The sequence below is a fragment of the Canis lupus genome, chromosome 3 (genome assembly GCF_011100685.1).
Source record: "Canis lupus familiaris isolate Mischka breed German Shepherd chromosome 3, alternate assembly UU_Cfam_GSD_1.0, whole genome shotgun sequence".
NCBI lineage: Eukaryota > Metazoa > Chordata > Mammalia > Carnivora > Canidae > Canis > Canis lupus.
In genome coordinates, this window is record NC_049224.1 from 20,270,732 (window position 1) to 20,295,167 (window position 24,436).

General features: G+C 37.3%; 1 long non-coding RNA gene and 1 pseudogene across 2 annotated transcripts; both read left to right on the forward strand.

The window, feature by feature from the left end:
• Window positions 1-8,354: 8,354 nt before the first annotated feature.
• On the forward strand, window positions 8,355-21,896 carry LOC102153904. 2 transcript variants are annotated; one of them, XR_005356745.1, is made up of 4 exons: window positions 8,355-8,431; window positions 10,977-11,103; window positions 20,390-20,596; window positions 21,697-21,896. It is a non-coding gene; the product is annotated as an uncharacterized LOC102153904 (long non-coding RNA). The 2 variants fall into 2 exon arrangements; XR_005356746.1 differs by having other exon boundaries at window positions 10,977-11,054.
• Window positions 15,094-15,716, forward strand: LOC100685270 (annotated as a pseudogene).
• Window positions 21,897-24,436: the final 2,540 nt, after the last annotated feature.

Sequence of the window (24,436 nt, forward strand, 5' to 3'; positions counted from 1 at the left end):
GTATTTTCCAATTAGCAAAGATGGTTTAATGTACTTGGACAATTAGATTGATTTCTTTGGGGATTTAGGGGCACACCAGCCTGTTGATATACTCTTCCACACTATGCTCAGTCATTTGGAGAGGCGCTGCACCCTACATAAAACACTTCCAATAGCTGCTGACTTCCAAAGCTAATCCTTTTTAAAATTCCTACTCCATCCTTCTGATTTTATCAAGAAGAAAGTCTCATTTTGGTGTTCATCTGTCTTTAACAGCTAACACTTGCTAACTTCCCTTTTAACAGAGAATAGGAGTTCAGTAAATAATCGAATCTTTGATAAACCTGTGGTGGGTCTGACAAGCCTTAAAGGAGAATAGGGGTCAGTTGAACTCATGTTAGAGAGGCTGGAATCCACAAATCCAAGATGTTTCCTATGTTCGTTTACTCAAAAGGTAGTGGATACATGGAAATTTTATGTCATGAAAACCTAAAATATAGGCTTCTAGAAAGGTTAATCTAAATTCACACATGTCAGAAAAATATCAAGAAGTCTCCGGGTGTATCCCTAACCTTTTGAGTTTCACATGATAGAAGACCACCATCACATGATATGCCCCTGTATGCTCCTAGAAGAGAGGGAATATTGGATGGACCATGGTTCAGACCCACTAGACTAATTCTTGTGCTTTTAAGTAAAATCCTCTGTTTCTTTGAAAAGACCTCTTTTAAATTGCAGATGAAGCTGGTCTGGGGAAAGGTGTCCCTAAAGAGAAAGTAGCGTAAGTGCCCATGTTAGTACTATCTTACTGTGTGCACAGGATAAATCTAATGCAGATTGAACTAATCTAAAGTTCAACATCTGTTTCATTCAAAGTGGAACATTTGAAATTCAATGCAAAGAAGGACTTTCAAGCCTGGCTTTTATTCTGAACAACTAATTGCAGTAGTCAGTTTCCAGTTTTTGAGTCCATAAAGCCCCTTAGCCAGTCTCAATAAAAGTCCCATAAAATAGCATTACAATCTAATGAATGTCTTATAGGTTTCATTTTGTTTTTAAAAAGAACCATTGTATAAAATTTTATAAATTTTTGAATTTAGTAATATTGAGTATCAGTAATATTAAATGTCATGGTTAAGAACCTATATTCTGGAGCTGGACAGACTTGGGCTTCAATTTCACGTTTGTTACTGAGTAACTTTGGGCAAGTTATTTAGCCCCTCTGAATTCCAAATTCTTTTTTCTTCCTATAAAATAGGGATATAAATAATAGCTACCACACAGGTAGCGTTAATGAAGTAATGTTTATCAGCTGCATTAAACAAAATAATTGAAGTAAACTCTTAGCACAATACCTGGCAGAGATTAAGGGTCAAATGTATTAACTATAATTAATAATCATCATAGTAGCAATTTTATTCAGCACTGATCTTTTGATTTAATAGCTTTGTTTATAGAACACAAAACACTCAGGTTAAATGCATATTTAAAAAGTATCTCTTGGGGCAGCCCCAGTGGCCCAGCGGTTTAGCTCTGCCTTCGGCCCGGGGCATGATCCTGAAGTCCTGAGATTGAGTCCCATGTCACCCTGCATGGACCCTGCTTCTCCCTCTGCCTGTGTCTCTGCCTCTCTCTCTCTCTGTGTGTCTCTCATGAATGGATAAATAAAATCTTAAAAAAAAAAGTGTCTCTTGATATTTACAAACATATAGATGTTTTTGGCCCAATGAAAATAAAAGAAGTAAAAGTGAGAATTTTAATTTTTTTCCTGGAAATTTTGATTTTTCAACACCTGCAACAATGACATTATAAAGTATGCCCATCTTAGTCTTCATTTACTCACACTTTCTCTGACACCCTCTTTAACTACCTCTGCCCTAGGCTGTGGTCCCCTGACAATAGAATGTTTAGAACTGGAGGGTAGCAGCTGAGGACTCCTCTCTGGGACATCCTCACTGACTACACCATCTTTTGTAAGGAGAAAACTAAAGCCCAGAGGGGGATCATTGGTTTGCCCAACTTCCGTTGAGTCTGAATTTAAACTCTTTTTCTCACACTTATTCCGTTGCATCATACTGGTCCTCAGCACTGAGAGGGCTCAGGATTTTTAATAATCACCATGGCCCATTTAAGAAAGGAAAATGAACTTGAAAAAAATGCTCTAAATGTTTTGGAGAATATTTTAGTTTTTTTAGAATAAGTTAAATTTTGGAAGCAGTGCTCCTTAAGTTCATATCCAGAAGATATTATATATAAATTGTTACATATTAATATTTATATCAATTTTTATTAATATAAAATTATTAGCACACTAGTATTGCTAATATTATTGATATTTATAACAGTTTAACATTAATTTATTTGTATATACTTTTTTCTTTCTAGGTAAAGAATTATTTTAGTATTGCCAAAGAATGTGCCATTTTTATGAAATTTCCAGCTGGGGGAAAAATTATTAACATAGCATACTAAACCTTAAAGAAATAGCCAGCTCAGACCCAAAACTGTGTGGAAAAGTCTTGTTCTGTAATTCTATGATGCTGGGATTAGGCAAACAGCTGATGGCTTGATCAGTCAGGGTCTAACCTGAAAACTGCTGACTTCCTGGATGTGAGCCAAAAGTTGCCCTTGGGGTTGAGATAAGCCAGTTAATCTCCTGACTGAAACAACTAGTCTAGACATTGAATTGCTCAGGTCCAGTACTTGTCAGGGATACTGTGGATTGACTATATTCTAATTTTACCCACTGTGTAGTCCTGGAATTGTAAGGGTGTTTGGGGCAAGAGTATGGTATAGTTACTAAACTTGACTAATTCAGCTGCCAAGAGAAAGATAAGGTGGATGGTTAAGTTTACATATTTTTTTTAGATCAGTTCCCAGTCACTAATGGTGAGAAAACAGCTGTATAATAGGTCTAGCTTGTTTTATTCATGTGTAAGGATGTAATAAGCTGGTATTAGCTGTGCTTCTGATCCTCTGAGAGGTTCTTCTGGCTGTGAGGATCCTTAAAAGTTGTTGAGAGAGCCATTTGGGACTACTGTATGCTGATGACTTTGAAATGGAAGACACATACAAAATGAAAAGAAGACTTTCTAAAGAGCCAGCATAAAGTAAAGGCAGTCATTAGACCTTAAGCAGAAATTTGGCACAAAATTCTACTATTACCTGATATTTCGATATAAGAAATGCTAAAACAGATTAAGCAGTGAAGTGGGTGTTGCACAGGCCTGCAAGTCTTCAGAGCAACCATCTTTAGCCTAGAGGGCATTGAAGGCTCCAACTTTCAGTTGGGTCTTGCTCCATTTTAATATTTGTGCCATATCCATTCAATATTAGCCCCTATTTCATGTAAGATATTTTGGGCTGAAAAGATAAATAAAATCAGCTCCTTCCTTTAACAACTTCACATACCAGCAAAGACAGTCATATCAAATTAGAAAGAATATCAAGAAAAAGTGGACAATAATGGCTATTATTACATAGTTACTTAGGGACTGAGATTGCAGCTGGAATGACTGAAGAATTCAGAGCTGCTTAGAAATCTGTTTCCCTTCATTTTCTTACCTTATTCAAGATATTCTTCTCATAATCATCTGCATCTATAGCTACTGCTTGTGTTTTATTGACATTAAAGGTTTTCTCTCTAGTCCTATTCTCACCCATGCTCTGCTAGCCAAATGTATAGTGAATAATTTTTACACAAATGTCGCACGTGATCTTTTGAGCAGACCTATTGTCTTATCATCTTTGGATATAATCACTTAAGTTGGCTTTACCATATTCTATCCAGCACCAACTTGAACTCTTGGAGTTCTCTGAGGTTCTTTCATTTCCCTCAACTCCATATCTAATTGGCCTCTAAGTTTAGTTGCTTCCACCCCTTCTTGACTCATTCTCTGCTACAGATTGGGTTCTGGGATGCAGATTCTGCTTCAAATCAACATCAGTGGAAGGAAGGGCACGGAAGTAGCATTGGGTGGAGGGTAAAGTTGAGCTCTAATGCAGGCACTATAGCCTCAGCCGTAAGAATCTTGGGAACGAAAATGACTTCTGAGTTTTCCCACTTTCTACAGAAATGACAGAGCCTTCATCCTTGAAGAAGTTCTCCATGTCTGTTCCACTTGCCTTGCTGTTTCCTTATTTTAGATTTTCAGAACTTTGAACTTTTCTAGAAATTTCTTAACTGTTCCCCTTCCCCTCTTTCGTATAGCCTCCCCTTCAGTATAAGACAAATTCATGTCACTCCACTGATTAAAAATCCACCAGTAACTCCTCATCTGCTGCAGGATAAAATCTTGACTTCGTAGCATGACTTACAAAGTCCTCATGAGTTTAGACCTTTCTACTTTTTCAGACTCATTGCTTTACAACTGCTCCTGCACCAATCCGAGATACCAGCAACATGGAGCTCCCTGCACTTCTATAAAGATACCCCACTTACCTGTGTCTCTGCCATTCTATTCCAAAAGAAAGCCCTTTTCTTATCTGTCTGCTGAATTCATCCTAATCATTCTTCAAAGAGTCAACTCAAGTTCATTTCCTTAAAATGCCTTTCCTAATATTTTTAGATAAAATCAAGCACCTTAATTTCTGTAGACTCTCATCATGAGCTGTAATCTTTTGTTTTTCATTTGTCTCAATCTCTATGATATAAAAACTCAAAGGGCCGATATATTATAATACATAAATCCATCTTGTATCCTCTATGGCTAGCACAATTCCTGTCTCAAAACTATATGTTTCAGAATGAGAAAGAAAGAAGGAAAAGAAAAGCAAGGAAAGAAGGAGAAAGAAGTCCCTTTCTATATTAACTCTAAATCTTGTTGATCCTAATCAACACCAATAATTGCTTCATTCAGACTTTCATGGGCTCTGTGTCTAATTATTTTGTCAACACAGAAACAGTGTGATTTGTGAAATTTATTCTTGATATGCTTTGGCTTTTGCATGACTTTTGCATCTCTATGAAAAAAATCAAATGTTCAGAATTACCAACCACAACAGTTGATCAGTGGTAAAATGGACCTCCCTGGTAGGGACTGAGAACCCAAACAGCCTTAGGGTAAGCTCACAAGAGAAGTTCTGGCAGTAGTTTTTCAGCTGCATTTGGGACAGTTGTGCAGTCAGCCTGAGGCTGACCCCCAAGTAGGCGAGAAATGTATATGCCAGCAAGTGACTAGAATAGGATGTTGAGGGAGGGAGAGGACAAGGGCTGTTTTATGACTCCTGGTGGCAAAGAGAAGTGATGCAGGCTGATGGAGCGAAGGCTTCTTCCAGATCTACCCATAAGTAGTGGACATCCAGTCATAGCAACTGGCACTCGGAGGTTGCTGATGACCTCTGAGTGAGGACTGGTGTGAGGGATACATCCAAGTACTAGCTTCATAGGTGCCAAGATTGAAGCAGAGAACCAAGAAGATAATTGGAGCAACAGGATGGAGCCCCAAGATACTAGGACAGGGCTGTGTGGCAGAGGTTTTGCTACAGTGGACAAAACAAGAACTCCTTATGGAAAGTAGAAGCAACATAATGCTAGGGTTGGCAAAAGGGGTGACTCGATGTGGAAATATTGAATGAAGCCTCTGTTGTCTCCTCAGGTACAGGTTTGGGAGCTATTTGGCAAAGGCTTGAAGCTATAGTTTGTGAGAATAGTACCCTTAGTACTAGGGATATAATGGACAATAAATCTAACTTCACTTTAGTCAGGATCCTGGGAACCTATAGTGTCAAAAGTTTCTTTCACTAGTAACCATGAATTATCAAGATACACCCGAAGGTCTAGTTAAGGAATTTATTTTGTGACTGCACTGAAAACAAATTCCCCAAATAGCCCCATCCTTACTGTGCTTTGACCTGTATACTCCTTACAATTCAGAAGAGTGAAGAAAGAAACAGTGGAAGTGAATTCGTTTAAAAATACACATTTAACCTGTTCCTCAAAGCCAAGCCTAAGGTGAGAAAGGCACTGCAAGAACATAGGCGGAGGGCCCAGGCTGACTCCTAAAGGAAGAGGAAAAACATACTTTGTCCAAAATGAAAGCAAAATGTAGTGATGTGGCGATGTTTTATGTTCACAACTAGGCCATGACTGAGTGACTACATTTTTAATGATGTAGAGCTCAGGACGAGTTGGGAGCCGGAAGGAGAAGAGCAAGGCCCCCTCAATGGGTACTCATTCCACCTGGGACCAATTAGCCACAGAGCTACGCTGTTTATCAGGAAGAATGGGTGCATGGGATTGGGTCGAGGGGTGAGCAGGAAGAGGAGGGAAAAACAAGAGCAGAGAATGACTCTTTGGGTCATCTTTGGCATTTGTAGAGTAGGCTACTTATATTTGTCTCCTAGGATAGAGATCACTTTTATTGATTGTAGAATGGCTCTGTGATGTGTCATCTTCACTGAACTCCCTTCTCCAGAATTACCTTTTTAGTTTGCTTCTGGTTCATGTGGGCTTTAAGGAAGATTTTCTCACAAGAGGTGGAGAGCGCAAGAAAGGCAGCAGCCTGTACACACCTTCTACTGGGTATCCTATCAAATACTAGAGTCTGGGTGCAATGTTGAAGGACTTTCCAGATGTAAAGCTCCAAATCAGTTGTTTTGAGTTAATCAAAGGGTAGTACTGACTTAATCTAGTAGAAGTCTTTCAAAAAGGGCTGGGCTCTCCTTGAGGAGCAGAGACTCCAGGTGGCCAAGAGAGAGGAAAATTGTAAGATAGTTCTGTTTGCCTTGTTGGAAGGCAGCAGCAGCTCGGCCTACAAATGCCTTCCCTTTCCCTGATCTTCCTTCAGTTTCTCTGATTCCCAAGCCAGCATGTGTTTGGCTCCATGGTTAGAGCCCCTGATTCTTCAGATTACCCTCGTCACCAAGGTCAGGGGCAACAAGGATGGATGTTTTAGTCTATACTTGTTGGATCTCAGCCTCTTGGTAACCTTCGCTCCTGCCTCTCTGTGCACTTTGGGTTCTAGCATTTGGTGAGAGAAAGCCTTGCAGAGACTGCTTAGCCAGGAGTTTCCTGTGATAAGTCCACACACACACACACATTCTGTACATATATTTATATAAAGTATGTGTGTTTATGTATAATTATATAAAAATATATGCAAAATATAAAATACATTTTAAAACATATATACTGATTCTGTTTCTCTGGTTGAGTCTTGATTGATAGAGTACATTATTTTTACCTTATTTTTGTAGGTTACTTTACAGTTTACCAGGCATCTCCACATATTATATTATGGCCTAGGTGAAGAAGCTGGGTCCGAGAAACATTAAATGACTGAGCCAATGCCAATAGGTGACCTAATAAAGTCTTGAATTAAAGCTCATTCTCCCTTATCTGACAACACTCCTTGTCATGACGATGTATTTAAAGAGCTATGCAGAAAAAAAATTTGAAAAAGTGCAGTAAAACTTCTGAGGGGGATAGAAGAAAACAAATGCATGCAATTTGGGTTGAAGTAATATCTTCTTTTTCATATTCCAAAAACTTATGTAGCATCCTATGTTTTGGATTTCAGTTTTGTGATTAACTCTAATATATAAAGAGAGAAAAGAATAGCACAGAGAATTTAGCAAACATCTGCTTTTGAAAATTATTGCTTGTTTTGAGGTGAGAGTAGAGTGAGGTAGTCTGGGTGATGAGAGAACCTAGACATAACATCTATAAATTCAAAAAGTAAAACAGTACAAAACCTCTGTAATGGGCATTCTGTATTCTATCCTGTGTTGCTTAGCTAAAACAGTTCTTTAAAAAAAAAAAAAAAGATTTTATTTATTCACGAGAGAGAGAGAGAGAGACAGGCAGAGACACAGGCAGAGGGAGAAGCAGGCTCCATACAGGAGCCTGCAGATGCTCAACCACTGAGCCACCAAGACGCCCCTAGATATAACAGTTTTAATTATTTTTTATTTTTTAATTTAAAATATTTTATTTATTTATTCATGAGAAACACTGAGAGGGAGGCAGAAACACAGGCAGAGGGAGAAGCAGGCTCCATGCAGGGAGCCCGAATGTGGGACCCGATCCGGGGACCCCAGGATCATGCCTTGAGCCAAAGGCAGACACTCAACCGCTGAGCTATCCAGGCATCCCAACAGTTCTAATTTAATCAACAGTAGGCTTTATGAGCCAGCCTGGCTACTCTCTAGAAATATTTAATCTCTTGAACAATGAAAGTTAGTATTGAAAATGTTACATAACACACGCACACAAATATTTGCCCCCCTGTGACAACAATATAGGTATCGAATCCCAGAATAAAGTGATTATTTTGGAAATAGCAGTAATTTTTAAATTGAACAGAAAAAGGTTAAAAAAGACGTGCTTGGCATCAAACATCACCATCTATCCTTTCATTGTTTTTCTTGTCTTGCAGCCTTCATGCAAACTGAGAAAGCCACAGCCCATGCATAGTGGACGTGTGTTGTAATCCTGCTTGGATCAGTCTTAGTGAGCACCACTAGTTACAAAACAGTTTTCCCCATCATGGTTGGGGGAGGGCCCATGGGAAAAGAGTGTCTGACTCAAGTAGGACCAAGGAGAGTCCTCCCCCAGGGTGTCTAATGCCTACATCACCATGCCTTCCCACATGGCAGAGCCATGGGATAAGGGTTGACAATGGTCCACACCATGTCTTCAGTAGTGTGCAAACAGTCTGCAGTAAGAGCCAATAAAGCCACAACCTGAGGAGATGAAAGAGAAGGGTCAGTGAAGGGGAAAGCCTGTGGGTGGTTCTAGCCGTCCCTCAGGACCTGCCCCTCCTGGGGGAGCTAAATTTTGGATTATTATAAATTTCATTTCAAAGAGCACATGAAGAGCCCTGGCAAATAAGGATGGGTACAGTGTTCTCCTCCTTTCTCTCGAGATTCTTGCATTCTGAGATGTGAAGTTGGGTCAGGATGAGGTCCGCTCAGGGACCAGAACTTGAATTTTTCGGCCTGCAGAGACAGGTGGAATTGGAATAGTTCTGGTGGTTCACCCTTTTGCAGAATGGTTGGGCCCACAGAGCTAGAAGTGAGAACTGTTGTATACTTGCTGTCAGGTTGAACACATAAGCAAAGGGCAAAGCTTACTGAAAAGTAAGGGCAAAAATGAGGGAAAGTCATGAAAGGAGAAAGTATTTTTAATTTTTAAATGCCCCCTATTATTTTGTAGTTGTGGGACTTGGGTTTAATTTGAATCCGTAAACTCTCAGAGGGCATCTGTAGGCATTTAGAAAAGGATGGTTAATTTGCAGCAGATACTAGCTTTTGTGCAAAGGCAGAAAGATGTACTGTAACATATGATGCAGATCACTTTAGAGTAATTGAACCATGGCTTTTGCATGCTTTCGATCCGAAGCTTATCTCTATCTCAAGCCTGTAGAAAGTCTTTTCCCATTTACATAACAGGGCAAGAGATTATTACAACTAAAATTAGATCCACGAATTGCTATGCACAGTGCTTTGTAGCATAATCAAATTATGATAAAATAGCCTTTATTTCTTTATTGCTGTATAATATAGTTAGATTTTTTAGTAATTTGTTTAGAAGTAAAGGAGTGGTGGTACTATCTTATTATACTAAAGCATCGCTGATTTTTGGCCAAATTGACAACCTTGCTTGATTGTTTTTTAGAGATGCTTATTCGAAGAATAGGAGGGATCCTGATACGGTCTAATTTGTTTTCCTTTCTTTGCTCCCGCCCCTGCCTTTTTAAAAAAATATAGGCCACTGCCCACAAGTCCTTCCTGCCCACCCTTATCACTTAACCTGATAATACCATCCCCAGAAAGTGGTTCCTGTTCATTTGATATGACCAGATAAAATCAAAAGCCTCATGCTTTCCCAGCACTGAAGAATCCTGAGCTGTTTTCTCTCGGATTCTGAGCAGGGCACAACACAGGAACCTTGACATTGGTTGGATTAGTCTTGCATAGACATAAATATGGGCGGAGAGGAAAAAGAACCAAATTGTTGAGAAAAGAAGTGAGGAAGTAGGGGAGGGGGGAAAGTGGACATTAAGTCAGAGTAACAGGAGAAAAAAAAAAGGATGGAAGGAAGAGAAGAGGAAACAGACTACAAGAATGTGGGCACGAGGGAAAAGGAAGACAGAGAGACAGCAAAACACAACCCAGAGGAATCCTGTAACACGGTGTAAGAGCAGATTTCCATACCATTTGGAGGCTCTGAGAGTTTCCCGATGGCTCTATTCAGCAGAACCCCCGGCCCCCACCCTGCTCTATATTACCGTTAATGCTAAAGGTAGCAGTAGCTGCAGAGGTGGCATTTTCTTCTAATTTAATTTTCAGTTACTGAACTCAGTTACTGACTCCTTACAGCCTGAGGGAAGACGAGCCTTTGTTAAAGCCGTGGCCGTTAACTTTCACTTTTCTTTTCAACCTCATTAGATTTCCCGAGGTTTAGTTCTAGACCCAAAGCACTGCACTGTGGCTAAACTATGTAAAATAACCTTTTTTTTTGGTGAAAAGCAACACCTGCAAAAATGTCACACAGATTTCAAGTTCAGTTGTATCCAGTGATGTCACCAAATGAAATCCCAGTACAAAAAAATGCAAGTAATAGGGTATTAGATTTGTCACAGCCTATGAGTTCCTTCATGGCATCCTGTGGTGCAGTGATGAACCAGAAAGGCTTCTTGTCGGGTGGCACCTTCATAGGAGCGCTGGATGGTGCTCTGGATGGGGAGCACAGCCCCGCAGACATTAGCCTCACTGAGGCAGGATTTGAAAGGGGACTGCTAATCTCAGTTAGGCCGGATTAGGTGTCAGAAGTTTGATTTAATCAGCACAGGATGAGTTGAGCCATTTCCCGAGTAGAGGGAGATTTGTTACAAAAATGGCATTTTTTGATTCCTTGTTACAAAAAAATGGCATTTTTTGATTCCATGACTAAATCCTGGAATGAGAATTATGTAGGATTGAACAACAATGTAAATGATCTATAAAGGTCAGATGATGATTCTGTGATCTGTCTCTACTTACATGTCTTTCAGGACAGTGTTTCTCTGCTGGCCCAGTGTGTGAACCCTGGGTTGGTGCCCTGTTCCAGATGGGAAGGCACGATCAGAAAGGTTTGCCTCAGGACTCACTTTGCCACGCATCAAGTCTCTGCGCCTCATGGTGACAAGTTGTTTTCTCTCCTCTTGTACTACATTCTGTCCTTGATGGGATATAGATATTTTAAAGCCATGTCAGTGAGACAAGTCCCTCCTTTGAGGAGTGTAAATCTAAATGGATCCACCGTCTGCTCCAGTGCTGGGGCACTGCGTGTGGAAAACCACTGAACTTTCTCTCAGCAGCTGTAACTTGGGGTGTACTGCAGGCAACTTCTTGTTCTACCTCGTGTACACTTGCTTTACTTGAGATACTAGCTATGTAAGAATCATTCTAAACAGTATTTAATGATATAAGAGTTGCTAACAAAAAAACTTGGCTTGATAGATGGCTAAAACCTTTATATTTTATTCTTAATTAAAGAAATGATGAAATGAAAGGAGATCTACTTAATAGTAGGAAGTGTACCAGATTTCATTTGGCCTTGTTCTAGAGTAATATTTTACAAACTTTAAAAAATATACAGTAAGAAATATAATTTATGTACGTTTGTTGCAATGTAAACAGTTCTTGCTGAGAAATCATGTGATGTGTTTTGTTTCACATTTGTGGTATTTATTTAATTTAAAAATGCTAGTTAGAACCCACTGCATTTATTTTATTACCTACCAATGGGTAGTGGCTATTTGTAAACACCTTTTCTTAAATTTTGAGGAAAATAAGCAAAAAGGATAAGAAAAAAGATCAACTTGATGGAAATTAAGTAGTAGACATGTGCGTAGGTGTCCTTGCTATTTTAAGTATTGAATTTAATTGCTGATTATTATTTTTAAAGATCTTGATGGTAACTTGTTATACTGACCTCAATATGAAGTTTCAATCCAGTTTGTATGTAAATACAGCATTAAGGCTCTTTATGGTTATTATCTTATTTAACCTTCAGGGTAACACTAGGAGAGAAATTATCGCAAGAAGAGATGAGGTTAAGTGTTAGGAAATTTGTTCCAGGTAATGGTAAACTTAGTAAATAGTTGAGCAGAATTCTCCCCAAGTGCTGTGACTTCCCTCCTGCACACAGATCCTTAGCTGGCGGTGAGGGTGTGCTGGTGGGAGGGTTACCTGAATTATCAGGGAAGCTCTTTCCAACCATAGCTTCTCCCTCCCCATCCCTACATGCTTCACTTGGTTGCTGCTTAGACTAAAGGAAAAGAAAAAGTGGATGATCTGTCTTTAGTATTTTAAATAGAACTCATTTCTTTTTATACTATAATAGTTTGTTTATATAAGTTTTCACTAGTGACTCAAAAAATATTATAGACAGATTGGAAAGCATACCAATTAGTCACGAAAATTTTAGAAGTTAAATAAAAGCATAATTTACTATTCTTTCTAAAGACAAAAATAAAAATTTGAAGGTATTACTGTTTTTAATAAGCCATCCATCAGGTAAGCAAGGATTATATTGAGAATAAAATGGACAACAAATGACACCCCCTCCTCATTGCCTAGCCCTCTAGTAAGCCATTTGTTGGACTAAAGCTGTTAAGGGACTCATAAAGTAAAAGGATGTAAAGTGTGTGGCACCATATTCTCAAAGCAGGGAGAGGAGAGGAGTAAAGAATGGGTTCAAACTTAAGTGACCATCAATTTAAACTACTACATGCAGATGTTCTATACAGACTGAATGGTAACCGCAAATCAACAACCGGTAGCAGAAATGCAAAAAAGAAAAAAAAGGGATCCAAGTATATCACTAAAGAAAGCCAACTCATCATGAGAAAACAACCACAAAACAAGTAACAAAATGGCAATTAAAACATACCTATCAGTAATTACTTTGAATGTAAATGTGCTAAATGCTTCAATCAAAAGAATAGGGTGATAGAATGGATTAAAAACAAGATCCATCCATATGCTGCCTGCAAGGGACTCATTTCACACCTAAAGACAGGCAGATTGAAAGTGAAGGGCTGGGAGTGCATTTATCAAGCACATGGGTATGGAAGAAAGTCAGGGTAGCAATACTTAGATTGGACAAAAAATAAAGCCGTATATGGAAAACACACAGCAAACATCATTTTCAATGTTGAAAAACTGAGAGCTTTCCCCCTAAGATCAGGAACAAAACAAGGATATTCACTCACTACTTTTATTCAACATAGTACTGTTAAGGCTTAGCCACAGCAACCAGATAAGAAAAAGGAATAAAAGGCATCCAAATAGGTAAGGAAGAAGTAAAACTTTAACTATCTGCAGATGACATAATATTATATATAGAAAACTCTAAAGACTCCATCAAAAAACTCCTGGAACTGATAAATGAGTTTAATAAGTCACAAGATACAAAATCAATGTACAAAAATCAATTGTATCTCTATTCACAAATAATGAAGCAGCAGAAAGAAAAATTAAGAAAGCAATCTCATATACATGCCCCCCAAATAATAAAATACTTGGCAATAAACTTGCCCAAGGAGATGAAACACCTGTACTCTGAAAACTGTAAGACATTGTTGAAAGAAATCAAAGATGACACAAACATATGGAAAGATATTCCACATTCATGGATTGGAAGAACAAATATTGTTAAAATATGTATACTACTCAAAGTAAACTACAGATTAATGCAATTCCTATCAAAATATCAACAGCATTTTTCATAAAACTAGAAAAAATAATCTTAAAATTTTTGTATGGAACCACAAAACACCATGAACAGTCTAAACAATCTTGAAAAAGAAAAACAGATAGAAGCATCACAATTCCAGATTTCAAGTTATAGTACAAACTGTAGTAATCAAAGCAGTACGGTATTAGCACAAAAATAGACACAGAGATCAATGGAACAGGATAGAAAACCCAGAAACCCATGATTATATGGTCAATTAATCTTCAACAAAAGAGATAAGAATATGCAATGAGAAAAAAAAAAACAGTCTCTTCAAAAAATGATGCTGGGAAAACTTGACCATTTTCATTCACCATAGACACAAATGAACTCAAAATGGGCTAGAAACCTAAATGTGAGACCTGAAATGGTAAAAATCCTAGAAGACAGCACAGGCAGTAATTTCTCTGACATCAACAATAGAAACATTTTTCTAGATATGTCTCCTCAAACAAGGGAAATAAAAGCAAAAATAAACTATTAGGACTACATCAAAATAAAAAGCTTCTGGAGAGCAAAGAAACAAGTGACAAAACTAAAAGACAACATACTGAATGGGAGAAGGTATTTGCAAATAATATATTTAATAAAGGGTTAGTATCCAAGATTTATAGAGAACTAATAAAACTCAACACCTAAAAAACAAAAAAATCCAATTAAAAAATAAGCAGAAGACATTAACAGGCATTTCTCAAAAAAGACATCCAGATGGCAAACAGACACATGAAAAGATGTTCAACATCACTCATCATTAGGAAAATGCAAATCAAAACTACAATTAGATATCACCTCATGACTGTTAGAATGGCTGAAATCAACAACACACATAACAACAAGGCTTGGCAAGGATGTGGAGGGAAAGGAACCCCTGATGCACTGCCAGCAGGAATGTGAACTGGTACAGCCACTGTGGAAAACAGTATAGAGGTTCCTCAAAAAATTAAAAATAGAACTACCCTATAATCCAGTAATCCTGCTATTGGGTATTTACCCAAAGAATACAAACCCACTAACTCAAAAGCATACATGCACCCCTATGTTCATTTCAGCTTTACTTATAATAGCCAAACTATATATATATAATTCAGCGATAAAAAAGAATGAAATCCTGCCATTTGCAACAACATGGATGGAGCTAGAGAGTATAATGCTAAGTGAAAGAAGTCAGTCAGAGAGAGACAAATACCCTATGATTTCACTCAATACATGGAATTTAAGAAACAAAACAAATAGACAAAGGGATAGAGAGAGAGAGAGAAACTAAGAAACAGACTCAACTATAGAGAACAAACTGGTGGTTATAAGAGGGGAAGTGGGTGTAGGGATGGGTGAAATAGGTGAAGGGGATTAAGAGTACATTTATTGTTTTTGCCCCACCTACTGTGAGAATGAAGACCATTCTTGGCAATCAGACTGTTGACATTCCAGAAAATGCCAACATCACTCTTAAGGGACTTGCTGTTAATGTGAAGGGCCCCAGAGGGACCCTATGAAGGGATTTTAATCACATCAACGTAGAACTCAATCTCCTTGGAAAGAAAAAGAAGACACTCCGAGTTGACAAATGGTGGGGAAAGGAATTGGCTATTGTTCGCACTAGTTGTAGTCAAGTGCAGAACACGATCAAGGGTGTTACACTGCGCTTCCATTACAAGATGTGATCTGTGTGTGCTCACTTCCCCATCAATGATGTTATTCAGGAGAATAATTCTCTTGTTGAAATCCAAATTTCTTGGGTGAAAAATGTATCTGCAGGGTTCAGATGAGGCCAGGTATTGCTTGTTCAAACCCAGAAAGATGAGTTAACTCTTGAAGGAAGTGATACTGAACTTGTATCAGACTCAGCTACTTTGATCTAGGAAGCCACAAGAGTTAAAAATAAGGATATCAGAAAATTTGGGGGTGGTACCTATGTTTCTGAAAAAGGAACAGTTCTTCAGGCTGATGAATAAGATCTAAGCTTTCTAGCTACAGAAACAGCAAGATGCCAGATGATTTTTTTCAGACTTATTTGTAATATTTTAAAGATGCAATAAAAACTATTGAAGGGGATCCCTGGGTTGGCTTAGCAGTTTAGCCCTGCCTTTGGCCCAGGGCGTGATCCTGGAGTCCTGGGATCGAGTCCCACATCAGACTCCCTGCATGGAGCCTGCTTCTCCCTCTGCCTGTGTCTCTGCCTCTCTCTCTCTCTGTGTCTTTCATGAATAAATAAATAAAATCTTAAAAAAAAACTGTACTGAATTGGGGGTAAATAAAAGAGTACTTATCATGATCAGCACAGAGTAATGTAGAGAACTGTTGATCCACTACAATGTACACCAGAAACTAATATAACACTGTATGTTATCTGTACTGTAATTAAAATTAAAAAGTTAAAAAGAGTTAGATATATTTCTGTGATATAGTGTATTTTAAAATGAAAAAGAATACAGTATCTACACTAAATGCAGCTGCCCTGAAAATTGCCATTGAAAATGTAGCTATAAAATGAAATAAAAATGAAATAATAATGCAAAAAAAAGAGGAGAGGGAGAAGAAGAAAGAAGAAGAAGAAGAAGAAGAAGAAGAAGAAGAAGAAGAAGAAGAAGAAGAAGAAGAAGAAGAAGGAGAAAGAAGAAGAAAATGAAAAATGTTAAGGATTATTATTGCATGATTTTTAAAATCATTTTTGAAATTCAAAATATTTTTAAATTGAACTTTCTGCATCTTAGGTCTTTTAATGATTCCACCATATTGGCAGTCGACTGATATATGGATTTTTTGGAGTATGAGGTTTTTAATGTATTAATATTCTTTACTTTTTAGATATAAAAGCAGAATGCATGATTAGGGGAATATATTTTACATTTTGATGACAGAATAAATTATGTGGACTGAATTAAACTTTGGGGGCTCATGACTTAAGTATTATTTAAAAGTCTTCTCTAGAATTACTTTAATTGGTTATGAGTTCTCAGAAATAAAGAATGGCCTTGAAAATATAATCACTAAGCTATCAATTTTAAATATTTATTTTAATTATTTAAAGAAAAAACTATCTTTTTCTCTGCCTCAAAATCCTTCATGTAATCAAGCAGAGGCTCTCCTATTTCGTGTGCTAGGTACCGTAGGAAGCTCATGTAGTGGACATCCCTGCTGCTCACCTGTATTTCCAGCTCTCCTCCCCTTCTGGCACATGAGAGCATTATGCTTTTCCACATCCTTGAATTTAGATGTGATTATGTGGCTTGTTTTGGCTAATGTGCAGAAGAGAAGTGCACCACTTGGTGTTTTCTCTTTTTCTGTTGGCCTAGGAGAGTACATGTTTCATATGGTAAGTGCTTCAGACAGTCATCCGTGGAGGACAGGTTTCCAGGACCTGCAAACTCAGGAGGAGCAAGAAGTAAAGTTTGTTGCGTTATTCACGGAGACTTGAGGGTTATTGGTTACTGCAGTGTAATCAAGGTCATCAGATTATAGTTGGTAAATCAAAAAGGTAGTTAAGACAAAGGATCTTTAACAGACTGCTTATATAACTCTAAAAGTTCTTTTTTGTTTATAATAAGTAGATATATATAGAATAATATTTTTGTTCTTAGCCAAGGACTTGTCTTTGATTATGAATTTGCCAACTGGAGTTCCATACTGTCTTTTGCTCGTTACCACATAGGTCATACTTTATATGTATGGGATTTTCCTTGGAGCAAGGATCTAAAGACAGGGGGAACTGACCTTAGTGCAGATTCTTCTGGCTTTTTACGTTGTCCCCTTGCAAATGTTTTACAGTTGTGTCTCTTAATAAACCTACTTTAGCGTTTAGGTGAGGGGAACTAAGGGGTACAAACTTCCAGTTATAAAATAAGTAAGTCATAAGGATAGAAACACAGCATAGGAAACATAGACAATAATATCGTGATAACGTTGTATGGTGACAGATGGTAACTACATTTATCATTGTGAACTTGTATAATATAGAGATTGTCAAATCACTGTGTTTTACACCTGAAATTAATATAACATTGTATGTCAACTATACATCAATTAAAAAACACAGACACTTAAAAAATATAAGCCTACTTGGATGGCACTTTTTACAGAGATTTACCTTTATTAAGTCTTTCTAAAACAACCTCCTTAGATTTCATAACAAACACCTGCCATTTTCACACTCCTATTTATCAGTTTATGTGGTATTTAATTAAAATTGTGTAATTCTAATAACAAGTATAAATGGTAGAAAAATTTAGGAACCAACATAAATGTTTCTTAACAAGCATGTAATTCATTTGGCTAGAGTAGAGGATGAGAGAATCCTAGAGAATAGCCTACTGGTCATGAGTTTCGATACAGAAAGAATCAGTGTGGCCTTTTACATTGGAGCCTGCAGAGTCAGTGTATATTGGACATAAATCTGGTGTATCATCTCAGGCTTTCTAAATGACCGTCCTCCTTTTCTTTCTTAGGCAGCACCCATTAACACCGAGGCACCTTTCCTTTTGGGAAAGAAATTTGAGGGCTTCACATAGCTAGGAAATGGTGGAGCCAAAATTCTAACCCAGACAGGTTGACTCCTAACCAGAAGAGAGGACAGGAAAATACTCAAATGGAGCCTGAGGCACATGATAGACATAGGATAGCCTGGGTAGGAATGCTGATGCCAGATCAGAGGCTGTCTAAACAATTGCTCAGAATTAAGCAGCTTCCAGGTAAAGTAAATCAGAGCTAGCTAGTATAAACCTGCTCCTTTTGAAAGAGCCCATTTCTACTTTTTATCATAATTTCTGGAGATGGCTAGGTTTTTCAAATTTTATTATGTCATTTATCCAATAATTCAACAAATATTTAATAAGCGTCTGCCCAGCCATGGGAAATTATAGGCACTGTGGATATACAGAAATAATGAAGGTACAGCCCAAATATTAAGAAATTCACAGGCTGGTAGAGAAGACTGACAAATACTCAAAAAATTATAATGTAATAACAGTAAACATGGGATATGAGGAGCACAGAGGAGCATACCAAACCCCTTTTTTGTAGCTAGAAGAATGGAAAGATATCCCAAAGACAACAAAGAAGAGCAGAGTCCTGAGCCCTGGACATCATTTTTCCAGGAGAAAAGGGAAGGAAAGGACATTTTAGGCAGAAGGAACAGCACATGGCAAGAAATGGAATCATGAGTATAGTGCATTCCAGAAACAGATGATCACATGATGGATTTAGAGTATGGCCAGAGGGGCCATATAATTCACCCACAAAACCAGGATGATACTTTTGAAAGTGAAAAGTGGTGCTTTTCATAATTGCTCTGGGTCAACAGGAACAAACAGGCAGTGTCCCAGGTAAATTAGGATATTTGGTGACCCTGAGTGAGGAGGCCACAGAATGGAAGGGGTTTAGACTTGAATAAAAGTTAGATGGTCAGAGGCAGAGTGACTATGTTCAGTCAATTATTTCGCTGGCAATTTCCTCACCTGTAAAATGGTAAATTTTGTCCTTGTAGGTTTGTGCTATGACTATATAACACATATAGTGCAACTAGTACAAGTGCTAGTATAGTCCACGCCCACTAAATATTGTTTCCCTGGTGTCTACTCTACTCCCACCATAGGACAAAAAAGGGGGATAGTCTGGAAGATTAGTCAAGTATTAGATTTCCATAGATATTTTATATCATGCAAAGAAGTTTGAATTTCAACCTGAAAAAAAATAGAGAAGCTATCCAATCATATTTGCACTTTAAAAATAAGAGTTTGGGAGCAATGCTTGAAATGTATATCAAGGCAGTGGGTCATATTGAGAAGCTCCTGGTGACCTCTGGCACCACAAAACCGTAAGATCTTCATCTTTTTGGATGAAAGATGACACACAGACTCACACACCCTGACACACAGACTCATGTTTAAATAGTTTATTTGGCAGGTCGCAGAAAATAGCCTAGTGGGGAAGCGGGGCAGGGAAAGGAAGGCATTTGGAAAGCGTGTGGGGGCAACAGGGCCCTTAATCCACTAGAGAACTCTGGGTAATGTATAGAACCCATGCCTCAGAGGGGGCTCAGGTGTTTGCACAGCATCGTATGAGGGCTACACAGGAGGGCCATTAATTCTTAGACATTTCCAATCTGCTACAAGCAAAAAAAGAACAGGCCTTACTGGTCAGGAAAGCCCTCAGGTAAAGAGATGCTGGCAGTTGTTAATCAGGTCAATGTGTACATGGAAGTGGTCAAGGCTGGAGGCACAAGTAACAGAGGCATCTGCCATTTGTGGAAGGTCTGGCTTTAGAAAAGTAGAGTAGAAGAAGGGAATAAATAAATGCAAACCTCACATATAAGTCAGCAAATTAACTGTGTCGAAATTTATTGTTCCAATATAAAATGGCCAATTTGATTTTTAAAATTTCTCATTGAGTTGAGTTGATTTTGTTTCCTCTAGGCCAAAGCTTTATTGCCAATGAAATGTAAAAGAAAGAAAGAAAGAAAGACTTTATTACCTGATTTTAATTATTGTAAAATTACTGATGAGATTATTTGGAGCTTTTCAAGGTGGTTCATTTTTCCAGGCTTAGGAGAATTTAAAGAAAAAGAAAAGAAGGAAGAAAGGATCTCAAGGAAGGAAAGAAGGAAGAAAGAAAAAAAAGAATTAATTTATTTATTTATTTATTTATTTATTTATTTATTTATTTATTTATTTATTTATTTATTTCTTGTAGTTCCCTGATACTACAGAAGGACATACCTGGACAGAGAGAAACTAAATAACCTTCCCATGATTGTTGAATGAGGTGTAGAAAAATCTGGAAAGAGCATTTTCTGCCTTGGCCTCTTCTTTGCTCCTTTACCTCCTCAGCTGTGTCTAACTCAACTAGAAGACCAATATAAACTGAACTGTCATATGGTGCTCTTTCTAAAGTGGCATGGTAGGTTTCTTAATATTTGGGCTTATTTTTAAGGTAGACACCTCACATTTTCACATAGGTGGAAGTTAATGCTATCTTTATCTCATAAAAAATGGAAACAGACTCAGAGACTTTTCTTGTTTAAGGTAATGCAGCAAATTTTTAATAGATTCAAGAGTACAATTCAAGATCTTTTTTTCTCTCTTATATGTTATTTCTTTTTACACAAATACATCTATTTTCTGGTTATTTAGGAGATATTTATGTACGTTTGTGTGTATATAAAGTAGATAATGTGATCTAAACATAGAGATTGCTTTCATAAAATATATTTTACTGGAGATAGAGGGACTCCAACATAATTTGACCTTCTCGTATTTAAACTGGGTGCCAAGAAAATTGGCAAAAGTAAAAAAAAAATGTTTTTCCTCTTTCTGTATTGTGCTCTGTAGTAACTCAAATACTTTACATACAGAATGACGTTGCCTTCTATAACTAATATAGTGATATAAAATCCAGTGTGGTTAAACCATAATAACTTTGAATGAATACATAATTGAAGTTTACACAGAAAAGTTTGGCCAACAAAGAATAATTTTCAACACCAGAACAGCTAGCTGGTCTTTGAATAGTCAAGGGAGGAAAGAGAATCCAATTATTACATTCCCAACATAGTATTTAGTGGAGAATCAAAGCTTTATAGGCTCATAATTTATAATTGTCTCACGCAAAAAAAAATCATGAAAATTATACTTGTGAGAAAATTCAGCAAAGTTATGGGATAGTTGTGGATTTTATTTTTTCTTTTGGCAACGATTAAAGTTAGTAGGAAGATTTTGTGTGAATATTTCTTTGGATTCTTATAGATGTAGTTGCAGACCCTGTCTCCTACTTATTAGTAGTGTGATTATTGTCCTCTTTTTTGTCATCTGTATTCTCAAACTTTTATCCCCCTCTGCTAATGTAATGCCTGCATATATTAAGCACCATTTAAGAGTCATGTTCTAAAATAAAACTACTTGTAAGGATTATCATTAGGATAAATGATGAAGTCTGATATATTTAGTAGATACCCAATAAAAGTATTTTTATTTTATGTTTTTTAAATCTATTTATTTTAGGGGGAGAGAGAGCACAAGCACAAGGCAGAGGGGCAGAGTGTGAGGGAGAGAACATCTTAAGCTGACTCCACGTTGAGCTGGGAGCCAGAGGTGGAGCTTGATCTCAAGACCGTGGGATCAGACCTGAGATGAAACCAAGAGTCTGAGGCTCAATTGACTACACCACCCAGGTGCCCCAATAAAAAATATTTTTACTTCCAGTCATGGTATGTGTTCTTTGTGATATATCGTGGAACATGTTGGAAGAACTACAGAAAGACAGAGATTTTGGAATTGGACAGACTGGGATTTATAAATCACAAATGTGCTACTTGACAGCCTAGTGACTATGGACATATAATTTAACTTCTTACAGGTTCAGTTGTTTCTTCTCCAAAGTAAAAAATAGGAATAACCACCCTTCAATGTTGAGAATCAAATTAGTTTACAGATATATGTGGTTCTTTAATTTTAGTTTTTTCATCTTTAAAATGGGAATGCCAGTCTTTATGATCTTAAAATGTTGTTATGAAGGCCCACTTACATAATGCATTTGAAAGTACATTTTTAGAAAGTCGGCTAAGTATTGGGCGCTTGGGTGGCTCACTCAATTAACGATGGACTCGACTTGGGCTCAGGTGGTGATCTCAAGGTTGTGAAATGGAATCCTGCATTGGGCTCCGCACTGGGTATGGAGACTGCTTGAGGATTCTCTCTCCCCCTCTCCCTCACCCATCCACCTCCCCTCCCCCTAAAAAAAAAAAAAAAAAAAGAAAAGAAAAAAAGAAAGAAAGAAAAGAAAAAAAGTCTTAATCCTGACTCTTAAACCACTGGACTGACCCAGGACTTTTTATCCCAGGAATTCTTGAATTAACTTTAAAAAAAAAAAAAAATGAAAAAATAAAAGTCTGCAAAGTATTATAGAAATTTTAATTTTTATCACTAAAATCTTATCAAAATTATTAAATATGACATCATTAAAATCCTTACAATTAAAATGCAATTCAAACATTATTTCTGATGAATAATACTTTCTACTATAAAGTATTTGCTTAACTCCCAAACTTAATCAAATCCGGAAGTTGTTGATTATCATAAATCATGACTCAATATTTAAAACTAATTTGTGAATATTTAAATTTCACAAACCAAACATACCTCTCTGCTAATGCTTATTAATATTACAATTTTATTTTTATTTTTAAAATGTTTTGTTACAAGTTTCCTTTAATCAGTCAGCTCTTCTCTATGTTAAATATGTGACTTAATTGGTAAAATTCCACTTTACATTACTTTTTAGGGTCTCACCACTGCTTCTTGAAATCATAATAGTGTAAAATGTTTTCCTATAATTAAATGAACAAACTAGAAATATTGGTTTATTCCTATGGCTTATGTATGAAGTAAGACAAAAGACCGATGAGACTAATGTTGTCAGTAAAGTATCCTTAGAGGAATTGGTCTTCTAGTGAGCCAGTAAAGGTAAAGAGGATGGGAAAGGGTCCAGTAGTGGGCTATGTAAAGGAGAGCTGGGAATGGCCTGGCATGTTCAGAGACTCAGGCCTTATGAGTTGTAGTCAGGCAATAGTGATGCGAAGAAATAGGAAATAAGTTGCTTGTGGGAGTCATTGTTTCCCAGGCTTAGGAGGCAGTGAGTAGACATTTAGCATTTTTAGCAAAAGAGTTACCAACTAAAAATGAAGTTCTGGGGGATTAACTTGCCAGTGGCTTCTAGAGCTGAATAGAGAGAAAGAAAGAAAGAAAAACTGAGAGGAATATCAACAATTTGGATATGATGAGTATATTGACAGTCATGGATAAAAGGTTAAAAGTGAGTTACTACAAAAAATTAAAACTTGTACTTGTCAGTTGATCCAACTGGAATACAGGTAAGTCAGAAAGGGGAGGAAGTTTGGATTTTCTTTTGTAGTGGGGGGCTGGAAGGAGTAGGGGCATTATAGATGGTATGGTCTACTCAGGTATAGAAATGTTGTGTTTAACCTGATGGGGCATCCAATTAGTCTTGTAACAGACTAGGGCTGGAGTCTTGAAAGTGGACTAGTTCTGTGAAGGAGAAAATATGGGCTTGTACAGCTAACCATGGTTTCAGATACAGAACTCAGGGAAGTAGACTTCCGTATGCCATAAATTTCCCCTTCCTATTGTAGTCCCATTGCACTGAAAGCTTTTCTCTAGGAGTGCCCCCCTTTTTAAAACTATTAGGTAAACTTTCTAGTTATGAAAGTCATTTCTAGTTATTTCAACCTTCACACATCAACCAATACACTTAAATTCTGTTAAGCTGAACACCAAGAAAAGTTGTCGGTTTTCACATTTATTGTAATGGAATGTTCTTTGCAATGCTTTAGCTATGGCCACTTAAATGTCAACATTGTTAACAATACTGTCTCTAAATTAGATATCTACCGGAAAGCTCTTTTAGTTGGAAGACTTTGCATGTTATAATGCTTCCTATATTTGAATGTATTATTAATAAGAGGTAGCCAGCTTCCAAAGTATACGTGCTTCTGGCCTCAGAAAGATATTTCCATTATTTTCATCATCCAGATTTAAATTCAGCTTTGTACTTAAAAACCTTATGATTAATTAGGAAAATAGTGAACACATCCAAAAAGAATTTGAGGATTTTAGTATTTAAAATGTCTTACCTCAATCTTGGAATTGATTTTAAAGATTTATTTATTTGGGGGACGGGGAGAGCGCACACGCACATGAACAGAAGGGGCAGAGGGAAAGGAAG